A 20,318-nucleotide genomic window follows, 5' to 3' on the forward strand; every position below is an offset into this window, starting at 1 on the left:
CAAACTGGGTGGAATTTTCCACTAACGCCTTGGAACGCTGGTTGCAGGGAACCTCAGGGCAAAATGACAAGTCCTGCTTTGTCAGTATATATATGCTGGATTTCCTTTAGAGGTTTCATTGTACTTCTCTTCAGACAAGAGATTTATAACTATTTTAGTTTCAGCTACAAACAAGCTAACCCTGCTATGCGATTTGACAGCTCAGTCGTCACATCGTAAAATTAAATGTCAGACATTATATTTATATATTATTATCCACTATATCCATAGGCCCATAGGATCATGGTCATTCCACAAATGCATGTAAAACAATATCACTTACGCTCACCTGCCACAGAGAACAAATTACCCTCTTGTTAGTCTATACTTTATAATACACTTTTTATTTTCTCAGGCATACTTGCTAGGGTGTTAAAATCGTCTGCCAAGTCCCTGAGAGAAAAAATGGGAGCAGGCCAACAAATCAAAGCAAGCAGAGCCCTGCGGAGGTCACGTGAACTTACAGCCCAAATTGTGTATCAGATGTTCAAACTGCCAAGTTGTTTTGTGGTTGTATAAAGTTAACGCTTAACATAGAAAGTCAATCATAGAACATTCAGTGAATGGCAGGTCTGAAAAGCTTACTGGATCACAATCTGGTAAGTTTGTTTAAAACCTGGAAAGACATTTAAAACCTTCATTCATAACTATAGCAGAAAATGAATACAAACTTGATTCTACATGTACTGTAGCAGTAAAGACATTCCTTTATATTTAACAAATGACAAAAAAACAACAGTATCACCGAAACCGTTTTGAAATAGACTGTAGGGTTATACATTTAATGGCAACACTTTACAATAAGCTAAGATAGGTAAATATTTGGTAAAATGTACCATAACATTTAGATAGCCTGATCCTACATGTATTTTGCTTCAGTATTTATCTTTGAAAATGCTAGTTAATAACAAACAATCAATCAAACAAACAAACAAACAAACAAACAAACAAACAAACAAACAAACAAACAAAAAAAAAAAAAAAAAAAAAAAACAATTGCTCATGTTAGTCCTAACTCTACTGAGTAATGCTTTTGTTCAAAGATGATTTATTTTAAAGGATCAAATGTTTGGTACAATCACACATTCTTTTTTATATTACGTTAAGGTTAGTTTTTGTTTTTATTATTATTATTATGGTAACACTTTACAATGAGGTTCATTACTTAATGCATTTACTAACATAAACTAATGCTGTACAACACATGTACAGCACTTATTAATCATAATTGAACATTTACTAATGCATTATTAACATTCAAGTCCATGCTTGTTAACCTAGTTAATGCACCATGAGTTAACATGAACTAATAATGAACTACTGTATTTTCATTAACTAACGTTAACAAGCATGAACAAATACAGTAGTAAATGTACTATTCATTGTTTGTTCATGTTAGTAAATGCATTACTTAACATTAACTAATGAACCTTATTGTAAAGTGTGACCATTATTATTATAAAGTCTTTTCAATGTAAAAATGCCACAGTACCAAATGACATTATTGTCAAGGGACATTATTGTATTTAATAGTAAATAATTTTTTATTTTTATAAGAGTTACTTAGATAACTAGACAACTGCATTTAATATGCACAATATATATATATATATATATATATATATATATATATATATATATATATATATATATATATATATATATATATTTTTTTTTTTTTTTTTTTTTTTTTTTCTATTGCCAAAATGGCCTTTAGCTTTAATTCTTACTAGTGTACACAAAAGATGCATGGCTTGTTGCAACCCAATGCTGTGTCAAACATAGATATTAAATGAAATATTAAATGATTTTAATGACAACCCTTTTACACTTTTAAAAATAAAGAATACAACAGAGTTTTCCCAGGGATGCCATAGTGTGCAGAACATTTTAATAATCAAAGGACTTTTTCAACAATAAAGACCCTTTCATGAAATAAAACGTTCCCATGGTGTTAGTGGATGATGGATGGATGATTTATTTTGAAGGAACCTTCAATGCCAATAAAGAACCATTATTTTAAGAGTGTGGTTGATCAATTTTAACAAATGAAATTGAAATTGCTTCTATAAACTGTTGCGTTGTTAAAAAAAATGAAAGAAAGAAAATATAAGTTGAAACAACCCAGCAATTATTAACAAGCAGTGTTATTCCCAATGTTTTAACCTAATTAATTAATCATCATGCATTATCAGTAGGGCCAGACAGAGTCTGCAGAGATTTTTTGCTATTTCTGCAGAGAATTTTGTAAAAAATCTGTGGATTTATGCGAAATGATTTTGGGAGGATCATTATTAAAAACTTTATATATGTACTAAAAAAAGTACCTATTAATAATAATACCATGCAAATATAATTAGATTCATTAATTTGGTAAACAAAGCAAGTCTCTCATTTAATATACCTACAGCGAGACAGAAAATATTATTTAACATTGTAAACAAAATATATGAACATTATCATATCAGTCAAAAATATTACTGAAATTTACTTAAAAACTGAATAAATATAAAATTACATACATTTACACAAGTGAATATATAGGAATCGATGGGCTATAAATCTGCGGATTTTTGCACGCACAGATTCCATGCAGACCTAATTATCAGTCATCATGCATATTTAAAATGGCTTAAACGACCCAAATTGGATGGAAACGGCATATAAATGCATTAAAAAGTTGCTCACAATTAATTATTTTTCAACCATATAACAACATGCACAATGCACTGATGTTCTGAAGTTAAAAAAGTTAAGTGAAAGTGATAACAAAGGAAGTGTGTGAGCAATTTTGCTTCTCAGCTGAGAAAAAAAAAGTCTTTTATTTCCCAACAATGAGCCGTGACGAGCTCTTTTTCCTCGCTCTGTGAGAGCAGCTGGATGGAAGGCATGCGTCCAGATGAAAAGATTAGAGGATCAATCAGGAAGACGAAAGAGGGTAACATATAATCAGCAAAGGGGCGATGAGCAAGAGGTCAAACATGGAGAAGGGCATTGTGTCATTGAAGAAGGGTCGTACCTGTTGCCAAGCTCTACACACTAACAAACACCACCCCACGCCTCAGGAAAGAAGGAAACATCAGTAAAAGGTCACAAAGTGTTGAAGAACCCAACCCTCATTAGAAAAATTCAAGCGCCCCCTCCCGCCACAAGCATTTTCCTAAAATAAATGCATTAAAAAAACACACATTCTCACACTCAGAGAGTACAACATGTCCACAACTAAAATCCGAGGCAAAATCTGTTAGATAAGGCGGTTGAAGCCAGTCATTGGTGGAAGAAAAACAAATGTGTGATGAATGAGAAGAGACAGAGAAGAGGAAGCGGTATGATGGAAACAGACCATGCAACATTACAATTCCAATTATGCTCAAAAGTCATAAAATCCTCTAATATTACCTGCTGGCATCCATGAGTGGTGAACTGTGGAGATATTGATGCAAATAAGGCGAATCTTCACAGTGTACTTAAGATATATATAATCAAGAACCTGAACTCCTGTATTTATGGCTGGACACTGTATACCGTGAGTCAAGTGACACTTCATGACTTTATCATCTCCATGGTGTTAAAATCATTCACATATGGTTTTTGATGAATGACAATGATTTCTGCAAAGAGGGCTGCATGATATTGGATAAAACTGACCTTGGACTGCAATGTCCAAGTTTTAGAAAGCGAAAACAAAAGCAGAATCCCGGACATATAACAAAGATTTAGAACCTGGCCGGACAAAATTTTTAAGTCCCTTTTTTACGATGTGCCTCTGTGGGTCTACAGAGCACATGAGACTGTCTGTGGGAATGTTGACAGGTGTCGTGCAGAACGAAATGGGTGAACAAGAGAAGATTTCAAAAAAAAAAAAAAAAAAATGTAAAGAATGATCATAAAAGTAAACAAAAAATGTCACTAAATATACTTGGGCAGCCATTAAAATACCTAGGCGGCTGGCCCAAGTAAAGTCTATGTGTGGGACACTGACATAAAGACTGTAATTAAGTATTATTCACGTTATTTATTAAATTACCCATTAAATTGTATTTTATTAACCTCTACCCCTACCACAACCCTAAACTTAACCAACACAGTAATGTAAATATGCCATCTAGTATGCCATGTAAGCCATATCTTGTAGCTGAAAGGGAAAAGCTACAAATAAGACCATAGTAAAACATGGTTCTTCAAACCATCTTGAGGTATTGAGAAGAATAAGGTCTATTCATAATGCAATGTCGATTGACTCAGCATAGAACTGATTTCTAAAACATGATTTCTTCCTTAATTTGTGAAATAAATCACCTTTGAAGTTAATCTTGAGTTGAAGCTGCTTCACTGAGCCCTTCATTAGCTGACAGCAAAGCAAAAAAAAAAAAGATTTTAACATAATTTTCTGAATATATGGGTAAACAAATTAGTCATCACATTATCAATTTAATACAAGTAATCTTTGTTAATGCTACAAAACTACTTGTGCATGAATGGTTTAAACTCACTCAAAGTATCTGACCTTAAAAACAATATAAAAAGATGAACTTTCACTGTAATAAACTTTGCAAATACTCCACAATTCAACTGTGGTGCGCAGTCAGCTAATCATGGCATCCTCATCAAGGGATTTGACTATTGTAGTTACTGTACGCCAGAGATGTATAAAGTACTAGAGACCCATACTTAAGTAAAAGTACAAGTGCTTTATCAAAAATTGACTTGAGTAGAAGTAGAAGTGCTCTTTAAGCACCATACTTAAGTGGAAGTACAAAAGTATTCAACATTTTTTGTACTTAAGTATTGCAAGTAGTTTATTTCAAAATTTACTACTTAAGTACTGAAAGTAAAAGTACAAGTATTGTGCAATGTAGTTATTAAAGAAAGCAGTCGAATTACACTAATTGTTTTGTTTATTTTAAATATCTTTTTTGGGGTACTTGATTAAGCAGAACGAAAAGAAACATGGCTTATGATACTGTTTTTCTCTGTAAATAGTTTCTATGGTACAAGAGCTCACATCGTCAGGCCCTTTTACCAGAAAATGCCTTCACTGATGAGATAATTCAGCATGTTCACTCACATACTCTCTCTCTCTCTCTCTCACACACACACACACACACACTGCCCTGCACACACCTAAATGTACACTCTCTCCCCACTCTCACACATTCATACACTCTCACACACACAGTTCTCTCTCTATCTCTCTCTCTCTCTCACACACACATTTTTGTGTATTGTGGGGACATTACATAGGTTGCAATTGTTTTTACACTCTCTCTTACACACACACACAGATGCACACACAGGTACAATCACACTGTTGTTTTCTCTTACTCACACATTATTCACTCTCACTCACACACACACAAAGACACACTTAAACTTTGGGAGTTTTGAAGTTTGATTGGTTAATACCACAATAAACAGGAGTTCTGTCTTCTGGAAGCATTCGTGAAACTAAACTAAACAAGCAAACTAAATCCTGCTTCACTAATTCATTTGATTTTATTGTAAAAAAAAACAAAACAGGAAAATGTGTATATTACTGTGTTAAATGAAAATCTGAAATATTTTATGGCTTATGGCTATGATTTAGTAATAATTGTTATTTATTTTTATCACATTTTTAATGAAATTGGTCTTACAGTTCATATTTTCTGTAGTATATTTATTAATTCTGGTACTTTTACCATAAACCAACATCTCAACCATTTGGTAGAGGCTGATATTTTAGAAATAATGTGATGTGTTGAATAAAAATGCACTGATTGTGTTAACTAGCGACATTAGGAGTTAAGAAATGAAAATCAAAAAATTTCTATTGCTTTTGTCTTGGTGTGACAGTTAAAGGGTTTTTTGTAATAAAATTTTGTCCTTTAATACAGCAGTCAGATATACGAACTGTGCCCTTAATTTGACCTGCTCAAAGAAAACACTCTTTCTGGATGTATCAAACAAAACTCATGCACAGAAGACAGCACGAGCATTTACAGCTAATAAACTCATGTCAATATTATCCCGCCTGCTTTTTGAGCGCTGACAGGCGGGTCTTACACGGCTATGATTGGTTATTGTCCTCAACAGAAAGGGCTTTAGAAATATAAGCGCTGTTCACCCATGGCGGGAAGATTACGCGATTATCACAGGTAATAGACACAGTGGAGAAACCTTAATTGCACATGAGGCACGCTTATGTCTGGATCCACAGCTTTAACAGCTAAGAAGAGAGGAAAAGTTACCTTACAAACTGGCCCGCGGGTCAAATGTCCAAAGTGAGAGAGCGAGAGATAGGCAGAGGTGAAGTTTTACAACATTTCTCCCTAATAGTAAACTAGCGGCTGATATGCTGTGCCGCCTCGCCCTCGCGCCTCCGTCCTTCGCCATAGTATTGCGACATCGCGCATAGGAGATAAATGACGTCATCACGTAATCACCGGTTATGACCTATTACTGAACTGATATCAATCATTTTGACACCCCTAGTAACGAGTAACGATGCAGCACATAAAAAATCTATCGGAGTAAAAGTATTAAACTCATGGAAAATATGTACTTAAGTAAAAGTGGAAGTAGGAGAAAAAAATAATACTCCAGTAAAGTACAGATACTGCCTTTTAGTACTTAAGTACAGTAGTGAAGTAGTTCTACTTCGTTACTATACATCTCTGCTGTACGCGCATTGCTATGTCGATGCTGAAAACATATATTTTGCAGCACTATTTCTACATGTCTTTCACCTACAACTAGACAATTAATAGAGCTAGTGAAAGACAAGGCAGTAGTTTTTCTTTCAGTAAACAATAACCTGGCATTAGAACTGATCTTCTGGCAGTTGGAAATAGGATTCTGCGTGGGGCAGAAACAGACAGGTGTTGTGATGACGTACAAGCGCCTAATATTGATGGATGGGTCTGCAAGGCATTGTATGAATGAGTTTCTATGTTTGAACAGAGATTTGTAAAGCCTCAAATAGATACACACTGCATTGAAATATGGCTGTTTCATGTTATACGTGGACATACAAGCAAATATAGGTCAAGCAATAAACTGATAAAAACTACAAAAGGACAAACTGATATCTCTCTTTTTTGTTTTGAAAAAAAGTTGTCACATGAATGTTAATATAATAGCTGACACATATTTGATTATATTTGAAAAACACCTCTGAATTTATTGACATCCTTATTTTGTTTAAATAATAATAAAAAATGTAAAGAGTAAAATCAGTAATTTTCAATGTTTCAAGAATATTTAGGCATTACACACATGATGTTATTATACTGTACGAAAATGTATGAACATGTTTTGCTTTAAATTTATATTTCAAATAAATTGTTATTATTATATAAAATAAGTAAATCTTAATGTAAAACAAAAAAACTATTTTATTCACACACAATAAAATATTCAATTGCTAATATTGGGGTTTAACTGTAACAGCATTTATAATAAAAAGCTTCAGTATCGGGTGTTTTTAGTCTATGCTTTTTCAGTTGGTAAGTAAAAAAAATAAAAATACACACACACACACACACACACACGTGTATATTTTTCATTCCTTCAGTTACTTTTTAATGGTCGAGGGGGAACGAAAAGGAAAACATTAAACCTGTTGTAATTATTGCTGTCATTGATAATAGATGAGGAACAACAAGACACGACAAGCCTTCAGTTGGTGAGAGGAGTTACAACAGTAGAAAAATTCCAACAAAAGTTAATAAAATAGCCGATCATACCCCAAAAGTGTCTCAGTTGTCGTTGGGTCACCAGTACTGGAAATGCGGTAATAGCCGCAACTTTTGCTTTCACTAGCTTCACTTCACCCTGTCCAACCTGATACCAAGATAAGCAACAGTAGCTTGACTAAACACACACTTTGCAAGGTTTAGTGTCAAAGAAGCACTTTTCAAATGCTCAAACACATTAGATAGTATGGACATGTGTTCCTTCCTTGACTGGAAAACATCACTAAGCCATCCAAATATGCGTTATTTAGGTACTCCAGCTAAAACAGTTTGAACCAAATGTTGGAATGTTCGTGCGTTCTGCAACCCGAAGGCCATAACGTTTAAGCCATAACGTTATATTGTAGAAAATAATCGGGCGTCACAAAGGCAGATATATCCAACTTACACTCTGTTAAAGGGACTTGCCAAAACTCTGCGCTTGCATCAACCACTAACTTAAAAGCATGCTCAAATCACGGAGATGCTGGACTGGACTATTGCACAACAGAGCTTTGAGATTTTCAAAAGCAACTTGACAATCTACGGGACGTGTAAAAGGTTGTTTGAGACATTTAATCACAAATTATTGATTCAACTAAAGACAGAACGAAGAAAGTTTGAAATAACAAAGTAGCAGAGATAATTTCTGCATCATAACAAATTTGAAAACAATTCCGTTTAATATTTTTCTATAAAATCTGAATGTCTTGAATTTCAAAAACAGCAAATTGTGAACTGTTTCAAAACATGTTTTGTGCCATGTTCTTAGATTTAGAGTTTTATAACTTCACGTTTCATGCAATTAACATCAGTGTCTTACAGTTAGGAACAAAATCATTGCACAATATTTACATTGATATTATCACTATGTATGAGCAGCATTTAGAAAATTACATGTGCCGCACCCTTTCCTCTCAGTAGCAAAATAAATATATATCTAAAAATACAGTGAGAAAACAACATCTGATCAGAGATGTTTGCACAAGCTCTGTGATTTGCCAATTTAGTCAAGTCGAGTCACATACCAGAGAAGACAAGTAGCTTTTGATAATTAACTTAACAAAAATAAAACTATTGAATGCATTTTTTACATGAATTTACTCTTGAGCATTGACAAACCCACAGAAGAGTTCCATGTCAAAGAAGGCAGAGTCTCAGAGCCACATATATCCCCAGGATAGGGTTAAATCTACAGTGGGTCCAGAAATTATTCTGAGCCCTTTTGAAATTGTTCACTCTTTGTTATATTGCAACCATTTGCTAAATTATTTACTTTATAAATGAATAAAGTTTAATGAACACACAGCACCCCATATTGACAGAAAAACAGAGAAATGTTGACATTTTATAAAAAAAAAAAAAAAAAAAGAAATATTACATGGTACTAAGTATTCAGATCCTTTGCTGTGCCACTCATTTAACTCAGGATCTGTCTATTTCTTCTGATCATCATTAAGATGGTTGTACACCTTCATTTGAGACCAGCTGTGTTTGATTATACTTATTGGACTTGATTAGGAAAGCCACACACTAACTCACACCTGTCTATATAAGACTTTACAGCTTACAATGCATGTCAGAGCAAACCATAATTATGAGGTCAAAGGAACTGCCTGAAGAGCTCAGAAACAGAATTGTGGCAAGGCACAGATCTGGCCAAGGTTACAAAAAAATTCTGCTGTACTTAAGGTTCCTATGAGCACAGTGGCCTCCATGATCCTTAAGTTGAAGACGTTTAGGATGACCAGAACCCTTCCTATAGCTGGCCATCCAGCCAAACTGAGCTATCGGTGGAGAAGAGCCTTGATAAGAGAGTTAAAGAAGAACCCAAAGATTACTGTGAGCTACAAAGATGCAGTCGGGAGATGGGAGAAAGTTGTAGAAAGCCAACCATCACTGCAGCCCTCCACCAGTCGGGGCTTTATGGCAGAGTGGGTTGACGCAAGCCTTTCCTCAGTGCAAGACACATGAAAGCCTGCCTCATGGACTCCAAAATGGTGAGAAATAAGATTCTCTGGTCTGCTAAGACCAACACAGAACTATTTGGCCTTAATTGTGAGCGATATGTGTGGAGAAAACCAGGCACTGCTCATCACCTGTCCAATACAGTACAGTGAAACATGGAAGTGGCAGCATGCTGTGGGGGTGTTTTTCTGAAAGTAAAGATGAAAGATGAAAGTAGAGGGATATCCTGGATGAAAACCTTCTCCAGAGTGCTCAGGACCTTAGACTAGGCCGAAGGTTTGTCTTCCAACAAGACAACGACCCTAAGCACACAGCTAAAATAACGAAGGAGTGGCTTCACAACAACTCTGTGACTGTTCTTGAATGGCCCAGACAGAGCCCTGACTTAAACCAAATTAAGCATCTCTAGTTAGACCTATAAATGGCTGTACACTAATGTTTACCATCCAACCTGAAAGAACTGGAGAGAATCTGCAAGAAGGAATGCAGAGGATCCCCAAATCCAGGTGTGAAAAACTTGTTGCATCTTTCCCAAAACAACTTATGGCTGTATTAAATCAAAAGGGTGCTTCTACTAAATACTGAATATTTGGGACTATGTGATATTCCAGCTTTTCTTTTTTAAATAAATCAGCAAGAATGTCAACAATTCTTTGTTTTTCTGTCAATATGAGGTGCTGTGAGTACAATAGTGAGGAAAAAATAAACTGCAATATAACAGAGTGAAAAATGTAAGAGGGTCTGAATACTTTCCCTACTCATTCTATATTAGGACTAATTTTAATATTATGTTAATTATATCATTAGTATATCATCCACTTACAGTATATCATTAGTTTTATAAGTAGATGCTGGGAATGCACAACAAATAAATAAAAACAAATTGCCCTCAGAATGATGCAAATTTACTTTGCTCAATGCATCTGAAAAAAGCTAATGTTGTGACTGGTGCTCACAGAAGAAAGGACTCAGACAGAAATTGCCTAGACTTGCTGGTGCTTTTTTTCTTCCATAGTTCATTACAGGTTGTGAGAAGGACTGGCTGTTTGCAGTAGCATCAAAAGACCCCATAGACCACATGCTCAAATTGTCTATTATATCACTGTGGGATTTCCTCCTTTAACAAAGCTTTCTCCCCATGACCTCTCAGTGCCTTTGAACACCAACTCGAGTGTTTCATCTCTGACAGGGAGCTGTGAATGAATGATGAATTGCCCCAGAACAAAGTGCTGCCATCCAACACAATCAGACTGTTGAAAAGTACTCTCTGCCGACATGTTTACTTTACAGTCAAGGACGTTGCCTCTTCCCAGACCCAAATCTGCAGATAAATGAAGCTTGCATGGCACGGAGATGCCCAGGCGTTGTGTGCTGGACTGTGAGATTGACGGGTAGCGGGTGGGTGGGTGACTGAAGAGCAGAAACGGGCAGATGGTGGTCTGCTGGGACGTGATTAGGTGCCTTCACAGCAAACTGTCTGCAGGCAGGTGAGTTTGACCCCGCTGGGATGTCTCAGTCTCACTTGGCTGTTTCAATTAGAAAACTTTGAGGCCACTTTATGTCCATCAGGCCGACTCAGTTATGTATGAAGCTCTTGTGGCTATTTTAAACCTATTTACAGCAGGCTTCTTCACACTCTAAAGGGTCAAGGATGGTAATATTAATAATAATAAAGATCACAGCTCACCCCAAAAATTCAAATGTACTCACAATTTAAGCTCAAGTACTTCCAGTTTGTTGACAAATACAATAAAAGACAATGGTCACATGTTTCCAACATTCTTCAAAATATCTTCCTTTGTGTTCAACAGAAGAAGGAAAGTCAATCAGGTTTGGAACAAGTGAGGTGTGAGTAAATTGTGATAGAATTTACATATCCCTTTAACATTAAATTGAATTAAATGAATGGAATAGTGTTACTAATACACTGACTGTTTGAATTCTTATTTGAATAGATTAAACAAGGTACTAAAAACGTTCAAAGATTTTGGTCCATATTGATATTAGTAACTGCAGATTTGTCGTCTATACATTAATGATGTAATATTGGGCGTTATCCCATCACAAGATAGATGACTTTGGTCATAAAGTTATAAACATGGTCAGCAAAAAACTGTGGAATTTAAATTATGCTCAATTGGTTCTACAGAGCCCAAATTGTACTGTATACCAAAAATTCACATAATTTTAGACCACCAGCAGCCACAGCTTTTGATAAAATGGAGGATCGGTCCTCATCAATCACATAACTTATTCTAATCTTTTGTTAGCGAGTCTTTGCCTGACAGCAGTGGCACCAGTGTGCTCTTCTATTGCTGTAGCTCATCTGCTTCAAGGTTTAAAGTGATGGTTTGAGTTATGAGTCTTTCTATCACCTCCACTCACCTTTGACATCAACAAGGCTACACCCAGAGCTGTTGCTCACTGCATAGTTTCTACTTTTGCAGAAAATAAATCTTTCTTCAGTGATCTTTATCTCCAACTTCAAAACACAACACACCTCAAGGAGCTCTACAACAGGTTTTCTGGCAGTTACATTAAATTCTTATGGATGATCTAGATGTCATGCTGTTTTTTTATTGTGCAGGCTGGAGCAGCATGAAATTGTGTATTTTTCATGAACTGTATAATGCAGCATAGCGTCTTCACACTGAATTCAGAATACACAGACCTACTTTAGGGCTGCCTTAAATCAGCTGAGTAAAGATGACTCATGTCAGGTAAAGTCTCATTGACTGCCAATATTTTTTTATCATTCATCAATCTGAAATTAATTCCAGTGATATTATCCCTTCATGCCATTATCATCCAGGTAATCGTAAACATTTTATTTTATTACAATTGCCATTACAATGGTTTACCATTAACTATTCATGGTAATTCAGACTGCACAATAAGAAAACTGCATATCATCTAGATCATCCCTAATAAAAAAAGAATATCACTGCTATAAAACCTGTTGTAGAGCTTCATGAGGTGTATTTTTTAAATTTGTAATGTGGGATTTGCTTTTTACGTTGGGGATCAAGATCTCTGAAAACAGATTGTGAATGAATGACCAAATATTTGACCCTAAAACTGGCTAGTTTTTACTCTTTGATAGTCCAGGTAATTTTGTAGACAGCATGTTTTAGATGCTGATGGAAGACTTCTGGGAAAAGAGGGCAGTTCTTCCCGTGTTAGCTGGTTTTCCGTCCCATGCTGGAAAGAATTATCGGACTGGAAAGTGCACAGCTGTCAGTGATCTGAGGGCAGAGCAGCAGTTAGTCTCGCCCCCATGCCAGGCCAGGCTGCCACCCCTCCACCGTCACACTCCTAAAAACACTCAAATACCAAACGTCTCCGATGACCACTGAACAACTACTCATTGACTGCAAAAGGAAAAATGAATCTGATCCAGGACTTTCCTGGTTTTGTTGTTTGGCTTTATCCAATTTTACTTATTTCAGCAGCATACATATTATTTTTCATACGTTATAATTTTTTATTAAAAAAAAAAAGAGACTCAGGAAAATGTCATTTGCAAAACAAACTGCACTTCTTCCAAGGCTTTGTGGCTCACTTTATAGTTTGCTTATTAACCCCAGTAAAAGAGTTAAATGCCCTTAGTGGTGGTCTTAAATGAAACCACAAACAAGCTGAAAACATGCTAGCCATGCAGTCGCAAGACCTTGAGGTGTGGACATTTTTTCCAAAACAAAATTCCTTTTAGGAATACACACACACACACACACACACACACACACACACACACACACACACACACACACACACACACACACACACACACACACACACACACACACACACACACACACACACACACACACACACACACACACACACACAAAAACACTAAACATGTTGTTCTACTTATTGATTAAATTGAATCGGAATTAAGACCTGTTCTAATCAAGGTTGAAAGGGATAGAAAAAGGAAAATAAATTAATAAATAAAAAAATAAAAATCGCAAAACTGCTCCTTGGCTTGTTCCAAACTGTTATTTTGCTCTATTGAATACAAAAAGAATATATTTTGAAGAATGTTTGAAGCTGGTAATTACTGACATCCATAGTTGGAAAAACAAATAATATGGATGGCAATTGTTACCGGTTTCCAACATTCTTTGATATATCTTCTTTTGTGTTCAACATAACAAACAAATAAATAAAATAATGACAGAATTTTTGATTTGGGGGTGATCTATGCATTTATTATAATAACACACAGTTGAAATCAAAATTATTAGTCCTACTTTGAATTTTTTTCTTTTTTAAATATTTCCCAAATGATATTTAAATGTTCACAGTATGTCTGATAATATTTTTTCTTCTGGAGAAAGTCTTATTTGTTTTATTTCACCTAGGATAAAAGCAGTTTTTAATTCTTTAAAAAACATTTTAAGGTCAAAATTATTAGCCCCTTTAAGCTATATTTTTTCGATAGTCTACAGAACAAACCACTGTTATACAATGAATTGCCTACTTACCCTAACCTAATTAACCTAATTAAGCCTTTAAATGTCTCTTTAAGCTGTTTAGAAGTGATTAGAAAAATATCTAGTCAAATATTTTTTACTGTCATAATGAAAAAGATAACATAAATCAGTTATTAGAAATGAGTTATTAAAACTATTATGTTTAGAAATGTGTTGAAAAAAATCTTCTCTCAGAAATTGGGGGAAAAAAATAACTCAAGGGGGTAAAAATAATTCTGAGTTCAACTGTAAATAAAAACACATCCCTCAAAATCATAGTTAATATAAAAGAAGTTTACACCAGAACTACAACGATGATGACATCCCAAAGAATAATATCACTGGAAACTGAATGCCAAAAATAATGACATCCAATCAGACTTTACCTGACATCGAATTTAAAACCACAGATAGCAAAACCGCAGTGTGTGCGAACAATAAATAGGACGATATATTCTCCAATAGGCTGAATACAACCAAACTACATCATTTTAGATTTCATTTATAACAATATGATATAAATGCACACAACAATTGTTTACGTTTGTAAGCACAAACTTTGCAAGTACCATTTATTTAAAACATATATAAATTCTATATTTGCTACATAAAAAGTTTATGTAAAAATAAAGCAATAGTTACAGAAACTAATTGTATCTCAGACATGTTCTGTTTGACATATTGCACAACATTCTGGTGTGTGACAACCCTGCCAGTTGGGTACCATCTGTTTGCTTTCTCAGCCTGATTATAAGCAGCTGTGTGGTGGGAACTTTCTTTCACACAGTGTCATGCTCTCTGTCAATGCCATAATTCACTCATTTCCAATATTGTCAAGATACCCTCTGCTTATGACTCACTGATAAACACTTCTGGAAACCTGGTGCAGTTGTGATGAAAATTTTCAATTCAACTCAATCTCATTTAACTCAATTATTCAATCAATTTCTTTTGCAGAAAATATAATGAATGAATAATATTCTGATCGATTTCTTTTAAGTTTCAAAGAGTAGAAAAGAAACATGAACATATCAGTAAGGAATATGAACTTTAATTTAAAGCTATGCAAAAAAAACAAAACCCTTACATTGTCACTGTAATAAAATTGACATTCATCCCAGCTATCATATCTTGGTCACAAAATTCAAAACAAAATGATTAAAATAAAACTAACTTATTTGTTTTAATATTAAAATAACAAATTTATGTTTGTGAGCAACTCATAAGACGAACATTTTCAGTTATTCAGTTAATATAGTTCACCAAAAATTCTCAAGCATGAAGCACTGGATTATCTTTTCTTTCTTTCTTTCTTTCTTTCTTTCTTTCTTTCTTTCTTTCTTTCTTTCTTTCTTTCTTTCTTTCTTTCTTTCTTTCTTTCTTTCTTTCTTTCTGAACATTTAATACATTCTTTCTAATACTTTCTAATACATTTTGTAATAATCAAACACTCTATCAAATTAACAAACCATGAATTATATTATATTTATTAAAAGGTTTAACAAAAACTTACTTAAAGAAACCTTACTTATGTACTCCAAGGTTCATTTATATAGAAGTTGATATTTAGCCACACCATGTTGGTGTTTCGTAAAATCAAATTTTTACAAGGTGGGTCGTAAAAATTCAAATGTAAACAGATGCCAGATAAACAAAAACACCTCACCAGACACTCCACATACAATCCCAGTCTAAACCACATCTCTATATTAATTTGGTTCCAAATTATATCAATAATATATATTATTTAAACAGAAATTAAATAAACATCATCTCTGTTGCTCTGACACAAGTAATCACAGAAAATGCTCAACCCTTAACCTGGAGGACCAGGACAAACACACATAAAACTACAGACAATTTTACCCAATTCACCAATAGCACATGCCTTTGGAGTTGTGGGGGAAACCAGAGCACCTGGAGGAAACCCACACGAACACGGGGAGAACATGCAAACTCCACACAGAAATGTCAACTGACCCAGCTAGGGGTCAAACCAGCGACCAGTTGACACTGCTACCTGCAACGCGCCACCGTGCCACCCTCTTAAGAAACCTATACAACCTATTAAACTCTAAACCTATTTTCTAAAACCAAATTTTTTATTTGCATCAAAATTACTATTTCTTACTAGACTGTAAAAAAAATTACTTTTCTTGTCATCGGAACTTACATCGATCAAGTATACTTTGTATAACTTTAAAAAGTCTGTTGAAACATGACTAACTTATTAAAATAAGTTAAAGCATCATAAACATATTTGTTGTCTTGACTTTTTGACATTAAATCTTTTACATTTATCTTGCTTAGCTATACAGCACTCTTTTTCATTTATTTACTGTAAGACAAAAATAAAAACAAATTCCCTCACATTCCTCATTATACAGCTGAATCTGTTTTGATGCCAGAAATCTGTTGGTATTTTCCACACAGGGATTTCCTACAAGCTCCATTAATCAAAACCACCACATTTTGGAAAAATTCACTTATTGTGTTCCTTAGAAAAAATAAGAAGTCACGGATTTGAAAGCATAAAAGAGTTGAGTACATGATAACAAGATAGTCATTTTTGGCTAAACTATTCCTTGAAGCATTTCCCTTCATTTCCTGCATCTCCGTTAGAACTCTGTGCCAATGTTCATCCCCAGGAGCCAGTTCTCAAATGACCACAATGTGTGGCTAATGCTGAGGAATCGCAAGTATTATAGTGCCTTAATAACTTGACATGCCCTGGCAGTTTTACCTCTCCGTTTGCTCTCGCAGGAGGAAGAGCAGCATGCTAGGAAAGCAGGGTTAAGAGGCAAAGCTACTGAACATAATGACCGAGCACTTGAAAGGATTTGAATGGCATGAAAGAGGAGCAGATCCGTCCTTTTGTAAACACAGATTCTCACGGGGACAAGACTTATGGAGAGATTAGCCACTTCAATAAACAAGTGGACGTATCACGCTGCAAACCCGGTGCAGCTGGGTATTACTGCGCCATTGTTCCGGGTAATCTGGGATGCTCGCCATTTAATCTGAATGCTATTAAAATCTCTCTTTTCCTGTGGATTACTAAGAAAGATAATAGAGCTAGAAGGTCGTCCTGACCTTCACTTTAAATGAGTGTCTTGAACTCTTCACTTTTTTTAGAAACCTTTGAGAGCCCATGAAATCTAAATTGGAGTTGGTGGCTTTAATTCTATGTCTGCTGGCTTTGAGGTCATCTGTAGTATTCTGTGTGCTAGTGTGCTGCAGTAAGCAGTAATGTTGTCACAGTTATCCTTGGCTATATAATTTTTGTATGTTTGTATTTAATATATAATTTTTGTATTTGATAATTTGACATCAAAATTCATTCATTCATTCATTCACTTTCTTTTCGGCTTAGTCCCTTTAATAATCCGAGGTTGCCACAGCGGAATGAACAACCAACTTATCCATCACGTTTTTACGCAGTGGATGCCCTTCCAGCTACAACCCATCTCTGGGAAACATTCACACAAACTAATTCACGCTCATACACTAAGGAAATTTAGCCTACCCAATTCACCTGTACCGCATGTCTTTGGACTGTGGGGGAAACCGGAGCACCCGGAGGAAACCCACGCGAACGCAGGGAGAACATGCAAACTCCACACAAAAACGCCAACTGACCCAGCCGAGGCTCGAACCAGCGAGCTTCTTGCTGTGAGATGACAGGACTACTTACTGCGCCACAGCGTCGCCTGGCATCAAAATGATTTCGATAATTTATTTTATTGTCATTTGAAGACTAATTTATGTCACTGTTTATATAATAATTATATAATAACAGTGCCCAAGTATTAAGTACTTTACTTAATAAGTGATAAATCATTATTTTTAAGTACTTTACTTAAAAAGTGATAAATCATTTTTTTTTGATAGCTCTTACTTCAGACTAGCAACAGCAAATAGTAAAGTAAAAATTACCTTGTATCTGAAATGGAGTGAGCTCCTTGATGTCTACTTTGTCAATGTCTCCGTAAAAAAGCTCCACTGTCAATGTCAGAAAGAACAATGAAGAAAAATGAAAGAGAATGAAAGAATAATGCTTGTCATGGGGTTTCTACAGGTGCACTAATGAAGTTGCCTTATAGATAAATAAATGCATGTTTGAGAAATGTAATGAAAACTCCAGCTAATGAAGCCTTGTTGACATCCAAATCCATATCCAAAAACTTTTAAGAAACACCACTTGTAATACCTCACCAGACACTCCACACTCTCAGAAAAAAGGTAAACAATGGAACAAATAATGTTTCTCATTACAAATGGTTTTGTACCTTTGCAAAAGTTGAACCTTATATGGTACAGAAATGATACCTCTTATGATACCGTTTTGGACCATTTATGGTACAATTGAAATGAAGGTGATGTACATAAATGTTCTCATAAAAAGGTACAAAAGTGTTACTCAGCTCCTTTATTACAATATCTATGAAAATTAATATTACTGTAAAGGCAAAGTGATTTTATGAATAATTTTCATTATAAAACATGAATCATAATTTAAAAACAAATCAAAGGAAACTCATAAACATTAATTATTAAGTTCTATAAAACAAAACAACTGGTAAAACAAAACTATAGGTATTTGTAAACTAAACATTTAAGGCGTTTTTAAGTGAGCTGGCAAAAGTAGTAGGCTACTCTCTCATTCACTGCTCTTACCCAACTACAACACTTTTGCTGTTGAGAAACCCGCAAATATAAATAGAAACTACATTATTTTAGTTTCATTTTTGACAATTTTGAAACAGGGTGTCATATTGGGTGTTTAAACAGGGTGTCAATTTATTTAGTATAGTAGCCTACTTTAAGATATGGTATTGTGTATAGGCCTAAGTGACAGAGGAACATTTAAGATTGTGTACAAAACCAACCAAAAGCAAGTTCAAGCACTGTTATACCATACAAACAAACAGTATTATTTCCTTTTAACATTAAAAGTTAGTACGTGATTACCTTGAAAGCAGTAATGGAGTTTCTTTTAATGACTGATTATAACAGCACTGTTTACATCCAGGTTCTGTTCTTCACTGCCAAACTTGTGATTTAATCAGTGTAGCTCGCCACGCCCTCTGTTGGTCAAAATAATCACTACATGATACACTGGCTAGCAGCCAGCAACTGATAAGCTTTTTTTTTTTTTTTTTTTTTTTTGTGAATGTTGAGGCCGTTTTGAATGTGCTGTAAAACAGGCAATAATCGATCGAGTTGGAAAAGCTGGGATATTTTACATTCCCGAAACTGGGATAGTTAACATTAGTCTCCCTCAAATAATAGCTAACCGTTGCTAATATTATTGATGTAAATGTTGTTTTGTACACTATACAATATGTTCATTTTGAACAGGCTACAAAGGTAATATTTGACAGAATATTAAAAGTTTGCGTATTTTTGCTCCGATTATCTCTGGCAAAATATTATTCAAAACTTTAAACAAAACTGAAAAACTTAATAAAATTACTAATTTACTAAATTACTAAAGCTACTAATTACTAAAGAGTAATTACCTCCAATTGAATGAGCACTAAATAAGATATTTTGCAACGCACTAAATAAGACTACTTTAAAAACTGTGGTTATACAAAAGCAAATGCACAAAACAAACAACTAAATAGGTAACATTTTACAATAATAAAACCATTGTTAATTTTCATAGGGCAAAGCAAATACAAAAGTAATATTTTTCTGTACAGTATTTGCAGTAAAACCCTAACTACAAAACCATGAAATTATTGAACATTAAAAATGGCCATATCCCATAAAGATAAGCTGGATATATTATGAATGTGCATTGTATGAAAGTAAATTTGACATAATCTCAAACTTTTCTTTAGTGGTCTCATGCGATATTATGTCAAATTTGTGTAACCCGCTGGTTCTACACCGCCCACTCACTCCAAGTTGGGATTGAACCAGAGATTCTTTGCATAGGAGACGGTTGCTCAGCACTCAGCACTTCACTAGCAGGCCTCTGTTAAATTTGGACACTGTCCTTTTCACATAGTGTTTTTTGCTTTATTATATCGTTATTGTTAGAAAGTAGGCTATATGTTTTAGCTAGGAGTTTGAATGAATTGGTTGAGTGAATGCTTCAATGACTCAC

The 20,318-nt window shown here is 34.7% G+C and overlaps 1 long non-coding RNA gene across 4 annotated transcripts in view; it reads right to left on the reverse strand.

Annotated features, from left to right (window-relative positions):
• Positions 1-19,263, reverse strand: part of LOC137490493 (uncharacterized) — a 75,303-nt gene extending 56,040 nt beyond the window's left edge. For all 4 annotated transcript variants that reach the window (XR_011010013.2, XR_012389745.1, XR_012389746.1 and 1 more), the window contains exons 1-2: positions 19,172-19,263; positions 18,137-18,202 (exon numbers count right to left, since the gene is read on the reverse strand). This is a non-coding gene — a long non-coding RNA (uncharacterized lncRNA). The remainder of the gene's footprint in view (positions 1-18,136; positions 18,203-19,171) is intronic.
• Positions 19,264-20,318: the final 1,055 nt, after the last annotated feature.

Source organism: Danio rerio, chromosome 14 (assembly GCF_049306965.1).
Source record: "Danio rerio strain Tuebingen ecotype United States chromosome 14, GRCz12tu, whole genome shotgun sequence".
NCBI lineage: Eukaryota > Metazoa > Chordata > Actinopteri > Cypriniformes > Danionidae > Danio > Danio rerio.